This window comes from Mustela nivalis, assembly GCF_964662115.1.
Source record: "Mustela nivalis genome assembly, chromosome: 7".
In the NCBI taxonomy this organism is placed as follows: Eukaryota; Metazoa; Chordata; class Mammalia; order Carnivora; family Mustelidae; genus Mustela; species Mustela nivalis.
The window spans coordinates 47,755,319-47,775,543 of NC_139026.1; the positions used below are offsets into that span (position 1 = coordinate 47,755,319).

Consider the following 20,225-nt stretch of genomic DNA (forward strand, 5'->3'; position numbering starts at 1 on the left):
GAGTGTCCAACTCCAAAGCCTACTCCACTGCTATACAAACTTCCTTTTCATGTTAATTAGTTCTACTAAGAATTTTAGAGTGATATGGTTACATGTATCACCCTGGTTTTAAAAGTGTGTTGAAAGGGGTTATGGTTCAGATAAATGAAGGGGGAGAGAAAGGGGAAACAGAAGACTAAGTGAAACAAAGCCCAGAAAAAAATATAAAAAGCCTGAAAGAGTGCCAGTTGCAATAAGGGGAAGATAGACTAGCAATCTTTGATGCAAAAAGTTTGGAAAGCAATGCTGAGCTGTTGAAATGGTTGAAATTTCTGCTTTTTCTTGTTTTGTAAGCAAAGAAGAAACATATGAATAGTTGTTAGAAATGTTTTTTCTTCCATACAATGCTAGTACATTTTCCAAAAATAATTAGCTCAAAATACATTACTTATCATGAAACCAATGAAACAGTCTTTCACGTAGAATATCTCTCAAGTTTATACTGTGTGGTGAAAGATTAGTAGCAATACTGCTTTTCAGGGTTGTGTCTATTTGAAGCACTCTGGTTTGGGTTTCTTAATGTCTGAAATAAAATGGGTAATACTCTTTATGTCATATGTGTTGAAAAATTAGTGAATAAATACTAAGAGCTTGAGGAGTGATTTAAAAGGAATATGTTAATATATGCTATTATTGGTTATTATATCTTCATTCCTATTCTGAAGTCATAATGCTCTGATGGTGACACTGCTAGTCATAGCCATGGAAACCAATGACATATGCCATATTTTTCTCTGTGACCTCTCTCCATCCTTCAGGCAGTTGTAGAGGCTGCCACAAAAATAGGATTAAATCTCTCCTCTTACTATCTTCATGTTCCTTAGTGGTTTGCCAATATCTTCTGTACTAAACTTTCCCTGATTGCATCCCTATACCTCTACCTCCACCTTTCTTCTCTTCTATAATCCTCCACTCATTCTCACGGATGTGAATCTGGGCAGCTTATTTTTTGATTCCTTTGTTCTCTTATACCTTGTTCTTCCTTCCTGCCTTTTAGGTGGGGATAATCTTTGTTGATTCCACAAGTTGTTCCTTATTGTTATTAATGTCTGCATGGAGAGGAGAAGCCAAACCCAACTTAAAGCTATCAGGTTTGTTACTGTTGCCAATTACTGAAGTTTCAATGTCTCTGTGTCTTTTGCCTCAGCTATTAAGAAGTCACCATAAGTAGATAGCTCTAACTGTAATCCTTAAAGAGGAATGAAATCAAATAACACCAGTTACCCATACATGGGATATCAGATGGATATCAGACAACAAGGCTGACTCTATAAGTTAACATTTTTAAAGCAAGTTCAGTTAGATTTTTAAAAATTTGATATTCTTTGTTCTTTTGAGTGAGTTTTGGCACATGAAGACATTACAACACTTAATCTATAGCAATGAAGCATATGTATTCCCTAGTGAGTATTTTAAATAAGTTTTTTCATGTTACCAAGTAGCTTTTAGTCACCAGACTAATAGGATGAGACCTGACCCTACAGCAGCAAAAAACAGTATCTCACTTTGAAGAGAACTGATGCCCTTGCAACTTTTTGCCAGTAGTCAGTCATTTTTTTAGTGATAACATGTCCCCATTTTTCCTCCCCTCCTTTTGAGTCAAGATAAAAAACAGAAAAAGAAAGTAAGCTGATTTAATAGTTTTCCCATCTTCTAAATACCACCCTTTATTTTTTTAATTTAATTTTATTATGTTAGGAAACCTAACCAAAGAGATAAAGGACCTATACTCTAGAATCTATAGAACTCTTATAAAGGAAATTGAAGAAGACTCAAAAAGATGGAAAAACATTCATGGATCAGGAGAATAAACATTGTCAAAATGTCTATGCTGCCCAGAGCAATCCATATTTTCAATGCCACCCTAATCAAAATACCAATGGTATGTTTTCAAAGTCCTGGAACAAATAGTCCTAAAATTTGAATGGAACCAGAAAATACCCTGAATGGCCATAGAAATGTTGAAAAAGAAAAACAAAGCTAGGGGCATCACGTTGCCTGATTTCAAGTTATATTACAAAGCTGTATTCACCAAGACAGCATGGTACTGACACAAATAACCCCCTTTAAACCATTCTCTTTTCCAGCAGGAGGCTTAGCTTCTAAGTTCTGACACCTTGCTCTGAGAAGCTCTGAGTAGTAGAAGCACTACAGAAGTGTAGGAGTGGCTGGCTGTGCCTCTCTGGCCAGGAGGAAGAGCTGGAAGCCTGGCTGTGAAGTAGGTGCCTTGAGGAATGTAGCTCTGCCTTTAAAACCTCTGTACCTAGTCTGGTTCTAACTCCAGTGAAGGTGGGCCTGGCTATCTCACAAAGTTCTCAGTGGCCTCCGGTTCAGGGGGTCAGTGGGGGTCGTCAGGCAGGACCTGAGGTACCACTCTTCACTTGGCTTGCAATTCTGGGGCTGGAGGTGAGAGGCTTGAGTTGACTTTTATCTCCAGCCTACCTCCCTATGCTCCTACACACCTCCTCTCTCTCCCTACTAACAGATCGTCTCACTGCCGGTTCTCATCCCAAATGCCAAGCTGAAGGCAGAACAAATTGCTGCTTTGCTCTGCCCTACCCGAGCATTTGCAAGGGGTAGATGGTAGATGACTAGATGCCAAGTAGGCTGAAACCTCATTTTAGCTCTTGTCCTTTTGCAGGCACAAGGGAACTAGAATAGATTGAATTTTAAGTGAAACTAAGCCAGAGCACAGTAAGCCATTTGCTTGGTGGCTTCTGCAGGAATCTGCCCTTTTAGAGCAAGGGACAGGGGAGGGACACTGGCCCTTGCTCCTTTAGCATTTCTTACACTTCCTTTCCATTTTCCTCACTGGAATGAACCCTGTAACAATCTGTGCCAGGCACTGTAATTAAGGTGGGATACAGTATTCTATTACAAGGTTTTTTAAGTCCCATCCATTCCTTCATTGCATATGGACAATAACACTATTATTGTGTCATTACTATTGCCTTTTTACAGATGATGAAAGGGAAATTTCATAATCATTTCTTAGCTCTGCTGCTGAGCTCAGGGCTTGTCACCTATTGAAGCCTCAATATTGTTTGTTATTAAACTAGAATTTGACCAGTTCAAAGCAGTTAGTCTCCTCATGCTAAGAATCCTAGACCAAGATCAAGGCAAGTACTTTCCTTAAAAGTATGGAGAGACTGACTCCTCAGTAGTCTCCAGGAGTTCTTTGGGGGCTACTTTTCTGTGTTTGATCCCAAACAGGGTGATAGAGGAGGAAAAAGTTTTACTTAACTTTCTCAGAGTCCGTGGCTGAGTCTGAGAGTTAAACTAACAAAGACAAATTAACAGGAAAGCAGCACACAGATGTACTGAATATAGATGGGTCTTATGTGATGCGGAAGCCTTCATAAGGAAAGGAAGTCCTGAAGAAACAGTTCTATGTATCTTTCTACTGGGTTTGAGGAAGAGTGGGCAGTTGTGGAGAAACATGATGGGTTCAAGAGTCTGAGGTGAATGTACTAAACTGGGGGAAACTAGCAAGGCCTGCTTGTTAAGATTCGTCTGGGCATCACTTTTCTTTGGAGACAAGGATACTCCTTTCCTCTGGGTAGAGGGAGGGCACTCTCACATAAGGATTTTATGACCTGTTTCAGGGGAAAAGAGACTGAATTTCCTTGCTGCTGCCCTTTTCTCAAACTCCTCCAGGTTAAAATATTCAATATGCCAAGGTGCCATATTTTGGGGTAGTATGTTGTGAACCCCATCAGGGTCAGTCTTCCTTCTCCTTGCTGTCGCTTGATTATAAAGGAGCTGCAAAACTCTTTTCCAATTACTTTGCAATGCTCAGATTTAAAAAAAAAAAAAAAAAGATTTTAGCTATTTGACAGAGATAACCATTGGAAGAGAGTGAACACAAGCAGGGGGAGTGGGAGAGGGAGAAGCAGGCCTCCTGCCGACCAGGGAGCCTGACGTGAGGCCAGATCCCAGGACCCCGGGGTTAATGACCCTAGCCAAAGGTAGACCCCTAAAGACTGAGCCACCCAGGTGTCCTGTAATGCTCAGATTTGTCAGATTCTATCTCAGCACACCCCAACAGGTTGATAGGTGTTAGCTTTGTTAAAAAGGTTGTGTGGTCCTTTTGGGCCATGTTGGCTTAAATCAGGGAAGATGGTTTCTTTACTGTGGGCCTTCCTTCCACTTTTAATATGCTAAACATGCATCGGGGATGTCCTAAAGGACTATATAAATATTTCATCAATTCTAAGCAGTACTTTCCTCCCAATTTTATCACTCTGAAGCTGCGATAGTTCTTGGACAGCGGAATCTTACACGGGCTGTTGGCAGGCAGCCGTTGAGACCTGTTCAACTGAGGTCACTGCTGGGCATGTGTGAACTTGGTCGCAGCTGTTCCTGCTGTCATCACATTAATTGAGTTAGGTACCTTCTTAGAATGTATGTGATGTTTAATTGCTCTTCAGAATGTCTTCAAAAGATCACACCCTGATCTGGCTCTGAAATGAAATGTTACTGTATAAGCCAAAAGGTATGGAAACAGAGCAGTGGGGTATAGGTATGATGTTAGAGTGGCAAAACTTCAGCACCGAGAGCTTAACAATTCCATATTTTCTTGCAAAGCAACAACCAAATGCTTGATAGAACTTAAGAAAGGAAGATATCCCATAGTTGAAGGTGTATTTTGTTACTGAGGTGGGTACAAAAGGATTACCTAGCATGTGCCAAGAAAGCCATAAACCCAAAATCAGAACTGCCAAATCCCCAGGAGAGCTTTGTGTCCTGCTTTTTCCTTTCTTAGTGGTACCTAACTGATAGCTTTATAGATCTCAAATATGTTAGTGTGAAGTATTTCCAATCTTATTTGACTATAGACTCTCGTTTCTCTAGGAACACCTCTTAGAACTAGTGTTCTGTGGCATATAGTCAAGACAATATGCAGCACTTATGATTAGCTAGTCACTATTAAATATTTCATCTATATTAACCAAATGACTTCTCATCACCATCTCATGATGGAGGTACTATTTATTATCTCTAGGCCACTATTAGCTTCATAGTAGAGTGAGGATTCAAACCTAGGGGGCTGCAAGCATGCATTCTTGACCACTAGGGCACCAAGTCTGGGTAACTCCAGTCTAGCTACAGACAAGGAGGTGGACCTGGTGCTGCAAATCTAGCCCATGGTTAAAAAATGAGTATCACAATCCCCACTGACTCTTAAAATATTTAGCAGGAATCTTCAAGGAAAAAATTTCCTGTTTTTTGTTTATATTATGAATGCATTATACTTTTTGTATAAGCCTAAATGATTTGCACTCCTTCCAGGTTATGATGATTTGGAAAAAAAGTCACTTTCAGCGGAAGACAGATACACTGCAAGTTTAACCTAAATAAAATACCAGAATCCAGTGGAACAAATAACAGCCCCAATGTAGGCCATATCTGAATGCTCTGAAAGGATCCACTACTTTACAGGTTGCTGCTCCAGTGAAAGGAAAGCTGGTGCTTTTCCCAACGAAGTTGTGTGTGTGTGTGTGTGTGTGTGTGTGTGTGTGTAAGGGGGAGGGGATTTATAAAAATTAGACCACTTTGTGCCACTTTCTCATCTTTTGACCAGCTACTATTTGTGAGATAAGTTTCAGTGAACCAGATGGACTTGCTGATGGATGTAACAATCTCTTATTTGCTCAGCCCCTGGGGAAGAGGCAGGTGACAGAATGATTTCAGCAATAAAATGAACCTGAGCACAAAAGGTGGTGTTATTGCTTGGAGCTGCAGTGCTGTTCAGGTCCCATCAGCTCAAATATCCCAGACAGGTGATTGTGAGGACGATTCTGCCTGTTCCATCTCCTTAAGAGGATTTCAACTCTGTAATAGGCTTTTTCCATGTGTGGGTTGCTTCCTGAGATTAGTTAGGTCTTCCTGAGATATGTCTGGCCTTATAAAAGCTGCAAGTGAATACAACAGCTAGTATCTTATGTTAATTTAAGGAAATTATACTCTTCAGGAGATAAAATGCTGTTCAGTTGCTATTTATCTGTGCCAGCTGGGTAAGAAAGGGAGATGATTCATAGCCCAGTCCAGTGGGACCAGTGAAAGGCTTGATTACACCTTGGTTCCAGGCTGTCTTGTGGGGCAAGTGCCTTGGCATCTGTGGGTTCCGGGAAGACTGTAATAAGTACTCGTAGTTTGGGATTTAACTTGGGTACCAGCTCTTATGTGAGAACACACAGGTGTTGGATCAGTTGTAGACAGGATCTTTTCTGTTCATTACCCAAGGGGGATAAAAGATATGGATTCCACTTTAATATGTGAATTGTAACTCCAAAGAAATCAGATGAAACAGCTATCTTATGGCAGCTGGCTAAATGGCAGCTATCTAAATACAAACAAAGGAGACAATACAATTCCCAGGGCTAAGAGAAAGTTAACAAAGGGAAAGTTCTAGTGCATTAAAATAAGTCATCCTTATACAATAGCCACTCCATGCATATATTATGGTACAAACCAATCGGTAATAAAATTTTGACAGGGTTCATTACACTAAGTTTATAAATCAAGCTTCTGGGCTTAAGCAGCAGAGGCATTCTTTGTTGTGGAAGGCTGCAAACTAGAAGGTACTTGATAAGAAAGTGCTAGAAAGAGTCCAGCTGTTAGCTATTATGTTTCTTTGGAACCTACTATTTAAGACATGTATAGTTACAAAGAGAGTATATGAGGAGATTAAAAACCATAGTTACGTTAACGTACACCTATCTCAGGGGAACTGCACTCCCTTTTCTTTCATTGTATGCTTCTTGCGGCTTCTTTGATTCATCTGGCAGGCTGCCTCTGGAATCCGTACTGCTTTAAGTCACTTTCAACAGTGTTGGAGGATAAAGTCATTAAGACAGAATAGATGCTAGGGGCAAGACAGCTAATAAGCCATTTGAATGCCAGTCAAGAATATGTGTGGCAGGTGAAACATAAATATTTTGCTGGAGGTAGAATGACATATAGATAACTACTGTTTCAGAGGGATGTTAATTATCTTTAATAAAATTAAATCTGAAGTCTTCCACCCATATGGAAATAATCTGAGCTTAAAAAAAAATTTGAACATGAGGTGGAATAGACTATTGTATTACAAGGTTTCTTAATTCCCATTTCATTTTTCCAACCACTACTGTAAGCAAAGGTAACTATTTCAAGACTTTTAAGCCAGGTTTGCAAAACTGTGTGTGGCAACCCGGGAAGATCCTCTTAAGGGCCAGCCCCTCTCATTGGGCAGAGTTTCCCGAGATAACAAGTCACACTTCTCCCTCCTTCTCTAACAAAAAGCCAAGAGGTACAAATTCCTTCTTACGCAAGAGGAAAATGACTGATTAGTCCAACTCTTCACCTCAGCACATTAGTATTGCGCTGTAGTCAAGCTACAGTCTTTCCTTCACCCATGGGAGGTGCTGAGTGCTGGTAGGACAGTCCAGCTTTTGAGGATTCACTTTCCGTGTTAGAGTGCAGCCTGCTGGGGCAAGCCCTGGAGGAATGGCTCCAGCTTCCTCACGCTCTCTTCTAAAGAGTCAACAACTAGAGTTCAGGTAGGTGCTGACAAGCTGCTATTTATGGGGAATACTTGACCGATTTTCAAACAGTCAAAAGTTAGTTCATATAGCACTTCCTTATTTGTGCATATCCAAAAGGGTTCCTTGTGACAGGTAAAGAAGAGAAGAAGCACATGACTTTCAGAGTATACCATGTAATATGTGTCTCCTTCTAGGGCAGAGCAGGAGCCAATTTACATGGATGCTTATTTCATGAGGTACTAATGGTTGTAGTTGGGTGGCCTTATTTATACATGGGAAGGGAGGGAGTGAGGGTGGGACAGAATGTTTTTTCCAGTCTCTTCTGTGATTCATTTAGAATCAGAGAAAGAGATAATAAATTGTATCTTTAAAAAAAAATGTGATCCCTATTTATTCTCTTCCCTTCACTCCGCAGAAATGCAGTTACTTTGTATCACTGAAGTGAGGATAAGTCTTAAGATTTCTTTTTTTTGGGTCTTCAACAGAGTTTTTACAATATAGTCTTCCTAAATTATATTTTGCATTCTCTCACATATTTGCATGTGTGAAGATTACTCTGGGTCAGTAATCAATCATGGTCAACTTACTTAACCTCTCTGTGCCTCAGTTTCCTCAGCTGTAAAATAGAGATAATAGTTCTACTTTATAGAATTATTGTGAAGATTAAACAAATTAGTATATGTACAAAGCTCCTGAGATGAGTACTTGGTATATAGCACAGTGTATATAATTATTATCATTATTTTTATATTTTCATCAAGACTTCCTGGGTCTTTACCACTTACTTTCCTAGGCATGGGGTAGGGAAGGGGTAAAGCAGGAACACTGAGGTTTAGAAAACATTATAACCTTTTAGGATCTTATAATCTAATATGCAAAAAAATGACATATTTGGCACTTCATGGAACAATATGTAATGATATGTAAATAGAATCAAATGCTGATTTCAGGTACTGGAGTAATGGAATGAATGAAATTTCATGTCATACACCTCAGGGAGAAGGCTGAAATGGAGCTGGGCTGGAGAGCAGGTAGGGCTGAGATAGCTGAAGAAAAGTGGTGGGGAGGGGGGCGGGGAGGATTCTAGGTGAGAACAATGTGCATGAAAGCAGAGAGGCCAGAAAGAGAGTGAGATGGTCTTGGGGCAGTAGAGAGACAGAGCTGGCAAGGCAGGTGAGTGGAAGAAAATAAGACTGCATAGAATGCAGCTGTATTATGGAAGTTCTAGAAAGTTCTATCCACTTAGACGATTCTTCATCTGATAGGAATGCAAACAGCAGAACTCAAAAGTTTTCTGAGTGAAGGAGAGACCACATGAGAACTTAGATAATATTTCCATGGTTTGTGTTTGGAAGCTGAGTCTGCAGAGACCAATGAGGAGCTTGTTGCTCTGGTTGTGTTAGTGTGAGAAGATGGGGACTAAACAGGGGCATAGAAGAGGGATAAGGAAAAAAGAAAATGATTGAAGAAAAAGTTAGTAGGAAAGTTAGCAAGATCTATTTGTCAACTGACTGAATTTTTAAAAATGAAGTAATGGGTAAATCAAAGATTATTACAAATGTTAAATCTGTGGGTCTGAAAACTAGTGATAGTACAGAAAAACTTGAGAACTGATAGGGAGAGAAGCAAAGGAAGAATTTGGGGTTGCATACATTAAATTTGCAGTGATAGTGTGATCACAAAAAATAATAGCTAACATTTATTATTTACTATGTGCCAGAGACTATGTGTTTCACCGATAAAACTCATGTAATCCTCATGGAAACTGAGGTAGGTACCATTATTCCCATTTCATAAAGGATGAGAAGCTAAATATAACCCCATGTTTATATAGTTAAACCTAAACCATCTGATTCCAGCCCTTATGCCTGATCACCACTTTGCTTGGATACTCTTAGGAAGTCCAGCTCTGATAAGAAATGAAGACTGAAATTAGCAGGTGGGAGTTATCCACACAGGGGTGTTCATTGCAGTTATAGGAATGATAAGGAAGAAAGCATGCAGATAGGAGAGCAGATGGCCAAAAATGAATCCTGGCAGAGGCCCCTGTGAGAAGTCAACCACAGGGAATGGTGCAGAACTCCAGCAAAGGTGCACAGATCAGAGAATAGGCTGTAGGCTTGGACTTAAAAGGATTGGGTTAAGGATAGGAGTGGAGAGGGAAATCAGGGTTAAGAAGAGAAAGCTTCATCAGAGACCTGATGGGGAAGCGACTGAGTTTTGGCAGGTAAATGAGGAAGAAAGTGAGGATAGTCAAATGAAGGGTTTGTATTTCTTTGCTTCCTTTTCCAAAATAAGAGAGACCTATTTTTCAGGAAGCTAGGGGAAAGAAGGAGAATGTGATATGGAAAATGCAATTTGGAATACATTTGGGGAAGGAAAGATCCTATAGGCATCGTAAAAGGGGAGAATCAATAGCTTTTATTTTAGCTGTGAGGAGAGGACTATTGGATTGTCAGGTCTCAGGGTTGGAAATGGGCTTTAAACTCTGGTCACTAGTTTGGCTCTTGAGATAGATGTGTTGTATTGAGGAGGACAAAGTTGAATATGCATTTTTCCCTTAAATTTGTTTAGGAAAGAGATACATGTGACATCTCCACTTGTATGTAGGCATCTCAAAATTATTAAGTCTGAAATAGCCCCTCATTTCTCACCCTTGTGTCTGGTCCTCACATCCCACCTTGCATCTAACAGTTTCCCCTTCCATCCTTCTAACTGTTGTGGCTAAAAGCCTTGGCTTCATCCTTAACTTCTCTGTTTCTCTCATATATGACACCTAATTCATCAGCAAGTCTTGTGTAACCTGTCTTCGAGATTTGTCAATAATCTGATAATTTCTCTCTATCTCTGCGAATACGACCCTAATCTAAGCCACTCATAACATTTCCCTGGACTAGAGCGGTGCCCCTGCCCCCAGCCTCACCTCCTTTCAGTCTACCTTCTCTTAGAGGTCAGGGTAGTTCTTTAACAATAGCAACTGTATCATGACACTTTGATGTCCAGAACCCTGTAATGGGTTTTCATCTGTCTCAGAATAAAATCCAAAGTCCTTGCCGTGGTCTATAACGTCATCATCTACTATTTCTCCCCAAGCTTCCATTGCTCCAGCTACGCTGGCATTCTTGAACAAGCCAAGGATGATTTTGTATCATGGCCTTTGCATATGCTTTTCCCTATGCTTTGATTCATTCATTTATCAAGTGTTTCTGGAGTGTCTACTACGAGCCAGGCACTATTCTAGACAGTTGGGACACATTAGTAAACATGGTGGATAAAGATCCAGTATGTCTGCGACTCTTGCTCCCTCTGTTCAACTGTCATATGATCAGAGAGGCCTTCCCTGACCACCTGGCCTAAAACAGCAATCATTTCCCACCATTTCATTATTCCATATTCCTTTATCCTGGCTAATTTTCCTTAATGACTCCTATCACCATCTGACAAATGTTATTTCTTTGTCAACTACCCATCTCTCTCAGGAGGAGGCAAACTCCTTGCCAGGGACTTACATTCTTGGCTTTAGTCTTTGTTATAGTTTTAGAATAGGGCCTAGCACAAAAATGGTATTTTCAGATATTTGCTGAATAATTAATGCATATGATTGGTGAGAGGTTTATTTTAGAAACTCATCTTTTCAATTCTGGGAAGATTTCTTTTTCTTTTTTTTTTTTTTAAGATTTTATTTATTTATTTATTTGACAGATCACAAGTAGGCAGAGAGGCAGGCAGAGAGAGAGAGAGAGGGGAGGAAGCAGGCTCCCTGCTGAGCAGAGAGCTTGATGTGGGGCTTCATCCCAGCACCCTGAGATCATGACCTGAGCCAAAGGCAGAGGCTTTAACCCACTGAGCGCCACCCAAGCACCCTGTCTGGGAAGATTTCTTGAAAAATAATTTAAAAATTTCTTTATCCACAGCCCCCCACCTCCTTTTTCCCTTTACAAATTCCTATTATAATGTCAGATTTTGGGCCTCCTCAATGACTGTTTTATTATATTTTATTTCTTTTTATGGATTTTTAAAAGATTTTTATTTCTTTATTTGACAGACAGAAATCACAAGTAGGCAGAGAGGCAGGCACAGAGAGAAGGAGAGGAAAGCTCCCTGCCGAGCAGATAGCCCAAGATGCAGGCTCAATCCCAGGACCCTGGGATCATGACCTGAGCTAAAGGCAGAGGCTTTAACCTACTGAACCACTCAGGCACCCCTTTTTATGGGTTTTTAAAATCTAACTTGCAGGAGGTGGCTTCAACTTTATTTTCTAACGTCTATATGACATTTTAAGATGCTGCTATAATATTGGTAGTTGCTAGGAGTTCTTGCATTTTGTCCCATTACTCTATTATGTTGGAATAGTCATTTTACTTACAAACTGGACTAAATAGGGTCATGCAGAAATCAACTTCATTCTTTCCCATCCAGACCCCTTCCTGGATGCAATGTTGGTACCCAAACCTTTTCAGTTACTCATAGATAGGGGAAAAAAAATTATTTTTCCTTGTTTACTTTTAGTCACAAGAACAGCCTCCAGTTGGTAGTTTTTAAAGTTCTCATGTAGTCTAAAACTCAGATCCAGTTCTTTTTTCTTTTCCTTCTGCCCCCCCCACCCCTGTCACCCCACAGCTGTGCCCAGTTGGAGAGAGACACATACTTGACTTCTCCGCTTGCTTGTTTTGCCTTGTCCATCTACTTTTCCCTGCTTCGTAGGTGCTACTTCTGACCTTTCCAGGGCCAGACTCAGAAAGAGAGAGGATTAATGAAAAAGACTTTTTGTGGCTTGTGTAGCCTGTAATCTGATGATTTCCTCTGAGGTGGCAGGTGCACAATTGCTGGCTTTCCCCCTTGAGGGATGTTCTGGAGGTGTGCCCACCAATGACCTCTGACTGCAGCTCCCCTGGTGTGGGAGGGGATGTACATCAATAGCCACCATGATCCCACCCTCAGCACCTGGTGTTCTGATGATCCACCTGCGGGTCACATTTCCCCTCAAGGCAATACTCTGAGGTAGAAGCAAACATGACCCCAGGTTGGCTGGCTCCCATCTGTCCAACTTGGCCCACAAGGAAACTCAGATGTTTTTGTCCTACTGTGGGCAAAAGTGTAGTTTGTTCCTAATGCACCCACCTCTTGTCATTCTGCCATTAAACCAGCAATTCTAGCTGTAATCTTTCACCATTGTGCATCCCTAGGCGGGAATTAGATAATACCCTCCCTGTTTCACAAAGTCCAAGGAGCATTTGACAAGCTCTCCAAATGTTCCATGGAAGCTCTTTTCACTCGGCTTGAGGTAATGGAAAGTACATTTTTCCCTTTCTCCCAAAACACAGGTTCAAGGTATTATTGTGTAGGTCACAGCATGTAGAAAGGATGGAAGAATTAAGGGGGGGGGGCATTAATTTTTCTGTAGCCAGAGGAAGAAATGAGACTTCTTGATAGTGTAGCTCTGTAAGCTGCCAAACCCCGGATTCCTTCGGCAGCAGAAATGTCCCAGCTCGGCCCCAAAGAAGACTTGCATCCCTGACAGATCACTTTAGTCCTGAGATCTGTATCTCTTAACCACAGGGTTCTAGAATAGTTGAAACATATGCCTCTGCCCCTCACAGAGACAGGAAATAATATTAAATACTGATATTATGACCGATAATCAGTATTTGTAGATTTTGAAGGGCCATTAAATTAGAGTTGTGACAAGTATGATATGGGTCTCAAACAGACCTGGGTTTGAGTTTTAGCTCTGCCACCTATTAGCATATGACCTCAGGCAAATCATTAAACATCTCAGCATTTTAACTGCCAAAAAATGTTAACAATAACACTTGTTTCCTAGATATTAGAGTTGTCTGTGTGCTGCACTGCCTGATGGTAACTCAGCACCACCAATATTTTTCCTATCTAAGGCTGGAAACTACCAAAACATCCAGAACTTCCCAGAATCTCCTTTCCTTTGTGTTTCCAAACTGGAGTTTGTGAGACTTTGAGTTTGTGACTTGTGTAAGACTTGGTAGGCAAAAATGAAGGGCAATGATTGTTTCTGGGATAATAGTTGCTTAGGCTCATTAGGACTTCACTGGACACAGAGGCTCATAGTCCTCTCTGTGAGCTCTCATTCTGTAGCTAGTGCAGGAGTCTCAGACATGCCCCAAGAGCTGAGTCTCTCCATCCACAATCTAGGACTTTAGACTGAACACATCAGTGAACTCTCCACTCCTCTGGCTGCCACCTTCTAGACCTTACTCCTCCAACTCCTCTCACATATACGTAAGTCATCATTTCCATATAAAGCCCCTCATTCCTGATTTACCATTTACAGTGGCCCTGTCTCCCTGAGGAAACCATTCTGATACAGCATACGTGGTCCTAAGACATGTAATGAGCACTCAATAAATATTACATCATCATCATCATCACAAAAGGTACTATTCACAATAAATTGGAGACTAATGAGTAACGTTAAACTGCATGAGTTCCACTATGTAGGAAGAGCAAAGATGAGGAATGGTACAAATGGTACAATAGGAGACCATTCTTAATACCTAATACCAGGAACTGCTCACCTTTCTGTAATGTTTTCCAGTTTACAGAGTGTTTGTACACATTTCACTGCATTTCACTGAGATGAAGCATGTTTTGGAAATGGACCCTTTCTTTCTTTTTTTTTTTTTTTAAAGATTATTTATTCATTTGATGGAGAGAGAGAGATCACAAGTAGGCAGAGAGGCAGGCAGAGAGAGAGGGGGAGGCAGGCTCCCTGCTGAGCAGAGAGCCCGATGTGGGCTCGATCCTAGGACCCCGAGATCATGACCTGAGCCAAAGGCAGAGGCTTAATCCAGTGAGCCATACAGGTGCCCCTGGACCCTTGCTTTCTTAACAATAAAAGCCCATGATCAAGAGAACATCACTATTCAAAGGAGAAAGTGGCTTGAATTGTAAAGAGAACATTTACTTGGAACATGATTTTTTCCACAGCATGTTCTTTCATCAGAAGAGAATGGAGTTGCCCTCTGGCTCGTGTGCCCTCCAGGGTTATGGAGTGAGCCTTGGATTACAAGGAAGAAGCAGCAAACCCTAACAGCTGTCTATATAGTGGAAAGTTTAACTTTCTAATCAATTTACTGATCATATACTTTATAGCATGTATGCTTGTGATTGTGTTATATGGTAATTAGGCATAAATGATAGAAATCAGTTGATAAATGACTGTAATTGGAATTAATTTTTGGGAGTCAATATTTTTTTCTCTCTTGGTTCACTAGTATTGACAATTTTTTTTTTGGAAAATGTGAGTTTGATTTACCTATATGTAAAAAGGCAAGTCCTAGGCCAGTTCTTTAGGTCCAGTTTCTTTTTCTTTTGCTTCTCTCTCAGATGCTCCTCTCCAGCTCCTCTGTGCTCTTGTCCAGCTCCGATTCCCACCCTTTGCCTGTGAAACTCATAAAGAGAGTGTCCTGCTGGCTCCTGCATCTGGCTCTGGTCTGCCTGGCCCCGACACAGGCAGATCTCCAGAAGCACAAGGTTGTGGGTGGCCTGATAGGGGAGCAAAGTGGACCATGGCATGGTAAGGTAGAGGAGACAGGCTAGGGAAGGGAAAGGGCACCATGAGATCCAGGTCTAGTGTTTTGTATCTGGGAGTTCTGAACCAGAACCAAGGGCACCAGGGCTGACAGATACCATCCTTCCCTCTTGAAGTTTTTGGGACTCACACTCTAATAGCTATGTTGAGGCTGGGTCCCCATGGGAACAGAGGTATTTTTGCCTATGGCTTCAAATGCATGTTTTTTGTTGTTGTTGTTGTTGTTAATTTTTGTTACTTAGTAGGAACATGCTTACAGTGATGCACTTGTCCGTGTCCCACTTCAGGGAAGGACAGTTGCTGCTGTTACTGTCAGTGCCCTGTGATGTTACCTCCACTGCAGGGAACCACCTTCCCCAAGGCTGGTCCCTGCCTAAGGCCCAGCACAGGATAAGGCTGACAGGTCCTTTCAGTTCCGGACTCTGCATGGGGTTAGCTGAAGTTGTTGTCAGGCCTGCCTTGAAGCCTGACTTTTTCTACCCAGTCCTGCTCCATTGCCCTCCCTCCCACAGGTTTTGGTCCTACGGGACCTCACTAATAAACATTCAGCACATTCAACTTCAGCTCAGGGTCTGTTTCCCACAGAGCCCAGCCTGCAACAGACCTTGTTCTCCATATCACCAATTTTTGTCAACATCTCTATTTTGCAGTTATCTCCCTTACCATTCTCTTCGACCTTGCCAATTTATACCGGTTTTATTCATCTACAGTCATTTTATAGCATTTTTAGAGGGAAAGGAGATACATGCATATGTGTAGCCCACAATTGTATTGGCCAGAGTTAAATTGCAGAGAACATAATTTATTCAGCTGTTTAAAGCAGAGAGGGTATTTTTAGGTATTCAGTGTTGAGACAGATTTATTGTAATAATAGCCCCACATTTTCTTTCCTCCTTTACAATTTGTCTTTGTAACTCCTCCCCTCAAGGGATTGAGTCTGTTTCCCTACCTCCTAAATCTGGGCTCGCCTTTTGGCTTGCTTTGGCCAATGGAATGTGGCAAAAGTGATGGTGTGCTGTTTCTAAACCTAAACTTCAAAAGAACTTGCACACTTTGCTCTCCCTCTTGGTAGCTTCCTCTCCCATGAGAATAATCCAGGCTGGCCTGTTGGAAGGTGAGGGGGCAGTGAGAGTTGTCCTAGCTGAGGTCATCTGAGACCAGCTGACCACAAGTACTTGAGCAAGCTCAGTGAGGTCAGCCAAACTCAACTTAGACTATTAGCACTGGCCGGCTGACCCACAAACTCATGAGCAGTAATAAATGATCACTGTTTTAAGCTGCTGCCATTTGGAGGGTGTTCGTTATACAGCATTATTGTAGCAATAGATGACTGACACAGAGTGGCTTACAAAATCCTTGGGAAGGCAGAAGAAGTAAATTCTAGGGCCACATCATAGCATAGACTCACTAATGCCAGGAGTTGTTGAACCAGGAGATTCTTGGCTAAGTTAATAAAACACTGCTGTAAACCCTGGCTCCGGAACCCCATCACTGCTGTGGTGATCAGGGAGGGACTGCTGGAGCTGGTCTCTCAGAACCATGCTCCTCTTGCTCCTGCATGACTTAACGCCATCAAAACAGGGGCCCGTGCCTTGCTTTTCTCTCATTTAATTTAGTTTATGCAAGTGCTTCTCATCAGCCAAGTGTAAGTTATACCTGACCTTCAGCTGTGAAGGGGTCTAGTGTCAAAGGACTTTCAGCTTTCTAATTTCTGTAACACAGGAGAAGGATGATGGAGTGGATTTGCAGTGTCAGCCTTCATATCTGCCACAGCTATGATGGTCTTAAACAAGCAGGATTCCTAAACCCTGTTCTGTAAGTTGTGCTCAGTGATATTAAAATAATTTCTTTAAATTCACATATGCAGTATTTTACAATCGGGTAAATCACTCTCTGTAGGGTCAAACATTATTAATTCCATTACTGGAAGTTGAGACTGATGGATCAACATAGTACTAAGATTTTATGAACTCATTGTTCCACCCAAACCCACATGAATGAGTTTTAAAGGGAACCAATAATTATAAGTCACTAAGGAGAGGAAAACTGATTGATGTTTTGAAAAATTCTTAGTTCTGTATTGATATTTGATAAAGCATTACTAATATAACAGTGATTTCAGAAGGAATAATAAAAGTCATTTGGTATTGACCTGAAGTTCTTAAGATGCCATACACTATGTGATAAAAGAATATTTAATATTTTTTTTTGGTGTAGAGATTTAGAAGGTTCTTAGGAAGATCTAACCTTAAGACAAGATGTCTGGTTTTAAGTGGTCAGAGAATTAATGCTTCCTAGTCTACCAAGTTAGCAATTCCAGAAAAACCTGTGTCCCTGTGGATACTTTCATAGGGATGGTAATTTAAGACAATAATCACTGAAAAAAGGGGAAGGCAATTTTTAGATAACAGAATCATCAACAGTGAAGGCATTAAAATGAAAAGAATTTTGTGCCTTCATATTTTGCTCCCTGTGTCTTGTTCAGCAGAGGTACAACATGTTGTTATGGTATGTGAGGCCTGCAGTGGCTTATGCCTTACTAAGAATTGCTTTATTTATTCAGTCATGTCCTTGTAAGGTTAGGAGTCCCTGGAGATCACCAAAAAAAAAAAAAAAAAAAAAAAAAGGACTTGTCAGGAGAACCTGCAGTCTCTCCAAAGGTGCCCCATTGATTCAAAAGCCAGATACTTCTTTGTCAACAAAGGCATCCCATGGTGAAAAGTCTGGAGGATAAATTGCCCTTGGCTCATTGGTGAGTCTTAATCACACACCCTGTTTATTTGATTTTTACTGACACTAATGTGAAGTATCAGCAATTTTGCTTCTGAGACAGAATCCATTGATTTAATTTTGTCATTTTTCTTTTCAGTTGTGCAATCAGAAATTCATTCATGTGAGGAAAAAGCAGATAAAACTGATGGAAAAACGCCAAAGAAAGCGGCTGTCAGACTGATTGCTTTTTGGCAGAGGCTGAGATCAAGATTTACCAAGGAAAGCCCACGTAAATATGATCCAAGAGGAAGTGACAGAGCTTAAGAGCATTACTAAGCCTGGAAACTGGAATTTCACTTACCTTGCAAGGTATTTGAGAAAAAAATTACATATATGCAAACACAAGGAGGATACTGTGTTGCTAGAAAGGTGGTTACTAAAACAGCTTTTACTCTGATTTTTGAAGCAACAAGAGAAAAAAAGACAACAGAGAGCAAGTTAACTTACCTTTTTGGGACCCAGTGTGGAGCAAATGTTAGTTCTGGCCTGGATTCAGCTACCTAGGGCAGAACAAAAGGGAAAGTGAAAGGTTTCTAGATCAGGTGTTTCCCAGGATGGAACTTAAAAGCAGCTGTCTTATCCTGTCTGCTCTTTAGTCCCCAGTCTTGGACCAAACTTCCTGGCACTGGATTTAAAAGCATCTTCAGAATACCTGAGTGTTCATTTTTAGCCCCTTCCTTGAATCCTTGCTATCATTTATTTCCTGGGCTCTTTATATATGCATCTGTTCCCTCATTTGACTGCAATCAGATTTGAAGGCAGCGGCTGTGTCTTACTCATCTCTGTATTTCCTTTCTTCAACCCTTTTGTCTAACAGTGTTCTGCTTATACGTAATACATTTTTGTTTGTAAAATAAAAATATGGTTAGAGGCACATACAGATTTAACACAAACACAAATTCGAATACAATCACAAATTCTCCAATGTTTCAGTTGCTGTCAAGAAAATGATGGGAAATTACTAGATTTGTGAAGTGACTGACGTGCTATTTTTAATAGAATAAGTAGCATGTTTATATTTTAAGTGCAAGTAAAAGTTGTTTTTAAAGGAATTTGATATGTTTTTGTTTCTAAAAGAAGCAACAGACTTATTGCAATATATGTAAATCAAAGTGAATCTAGAAAGGGTCAGTGGAGTTATTTTACGTAAAGAAAATAGCCACAGTAACTGCCAGTACCTTAGAATTTCCATGTATTTATAAGTTGAATGAAATGTTCTTTGTCTTCATAGCTGCTGCTAATAGAGTTAGACACATGAGTGAGGGAACAAGTGCCTGTGAATGATGCTATTATACAACATCATTTTTTCTTTCTTTCCTTTGCCTTTCTTTTATCCCAACCGATAGTGTCTATAACTTACTTTTTTTTTTTTTTTCTTAAACTAATTCCATGTTAGCTCATTTAAAAAATGCTTCCTTCTTTTAAAGGGTTGGGTGGGTGAAAGTTAACGAGTTATAGACTCTCACTTCAATCTTACCTTCTGGGCTCTGCAGAGCCCTTGGGCCCTGCTAATGAACTCCCTCTTAGGTATGCTAAGACAGACACTAGAGACTGGAATGCTCGCTTTTGTTCACTGTTTGCTCTCAGCAGCACCTTAATGATGATCTTTTGCTCCATGGTAGCAGATGGTGGCAGTGACCAACTTCTCCTTTTCTTTCTTTTCTTTTTTCTTCTCTTTTCTCTTCTCTTCCTTTCTCTCTTATTTTTCTTATTTTTCTTTTCTTTCTCCTTCCTTCCTTCTTTCCTTCCTGTCATTCCCAGAGGCAACCTCACTTTGTTTCCTAAGAGACACCAGTACCAGCTGGGCAGTAACCCTTTTCAGAGGTCTGGCCAACTCCCTGAGGCTTCTAGGGAAAAACTCTGTGTTCCAGTAACATCAACATTTTCCTCTGCTCTTCTAACCTCAGGGATATGAGCTGATTTCTGGAATTACTATTCTCTGTTTCTCCTTTTACCTTTTCTAAGTTCTTCAATAACTCATAAACCAACAGTTTATATTAAGCTTTCTTTCTTGAAATGCCTCTAGTAGTTTCTGTTTTCCCATCCAGACCCTGATGGATATAATATTTGACACCTGAAGCGGGTCTGACCCAGCTGGATCTGCTGGGTTGGGAGTCGCAAGGAGCAGAGCAGACTGCACTGCCACCTGAACCTGCTGCACAGCGTGTTCTTGCTCTGGGCCCTGGAAGAACTATAATATATTTAACTAGGATGGACATTTAAATTGTTTCCAATTTTTGTTTCTCTAAACAATGCAGTAAACAACCTTAAATAAATATTTTTCACATATGGGGAAGTATATTTGTAAAATAAATTTA

At 40.6% G+C, this 20,225-nt stretch overlaps 2 long non-coding RNA genes across 23 annotated transcripts in view; one reads left to right on the forward strand and one right to left on the reverse strand.

The window, feature by feature from the left end:
• LOC309870549 overlaps positions 1-20,225 on the reverse strand; it is a 182,227-nt gene that overhangs the window by 159,374 nt on the left and 2,628 nt on the right. For all 9 annotated transcript variants that reach the window (XR_014314685.1, XR_014314686.1, XR_014314687.1 and 6 more), the window contains exon 2: positions 18,355-18,407. This is a non-coding gene — a long non-coding RNA (uncharacterized lncRNA). The remainder of the gene's footprint in view (positions 1-18,354; positions 18,408-20,225) is intronic.
• The window catches only part of LOC309870548, a 149,882-nt gene that overhangs the window by 128,024 nt on the left and 1,633 nt on the right, over positions 1-20,225 (forward strand). For 3 of the 14 annotated variants that reach the window (XR_014314671.1, XR_014314672.1, XR_014314673.1), the window contains 2 exons: positions 17,699-17,887; positions 18,005-18,216. This is a non-coding gene — a long non-coding RNA (uncharacterized lncRNA). Of the gene's footprint in view, positions 1-4,915; positions 7,584-8,518; positions 8,600-13,736; positions 13,824-13,875; positions 13,979-14,531; positions 16,951-17,698; positions 17,888-18,004; positions 18,217-20,225 lie in introns of those variants that run through there. The other 11 variants (XR_014314676.1, XR_014314677.1, XR_014314679.1 and 8 more) reach the window with 11 other exon arrangements.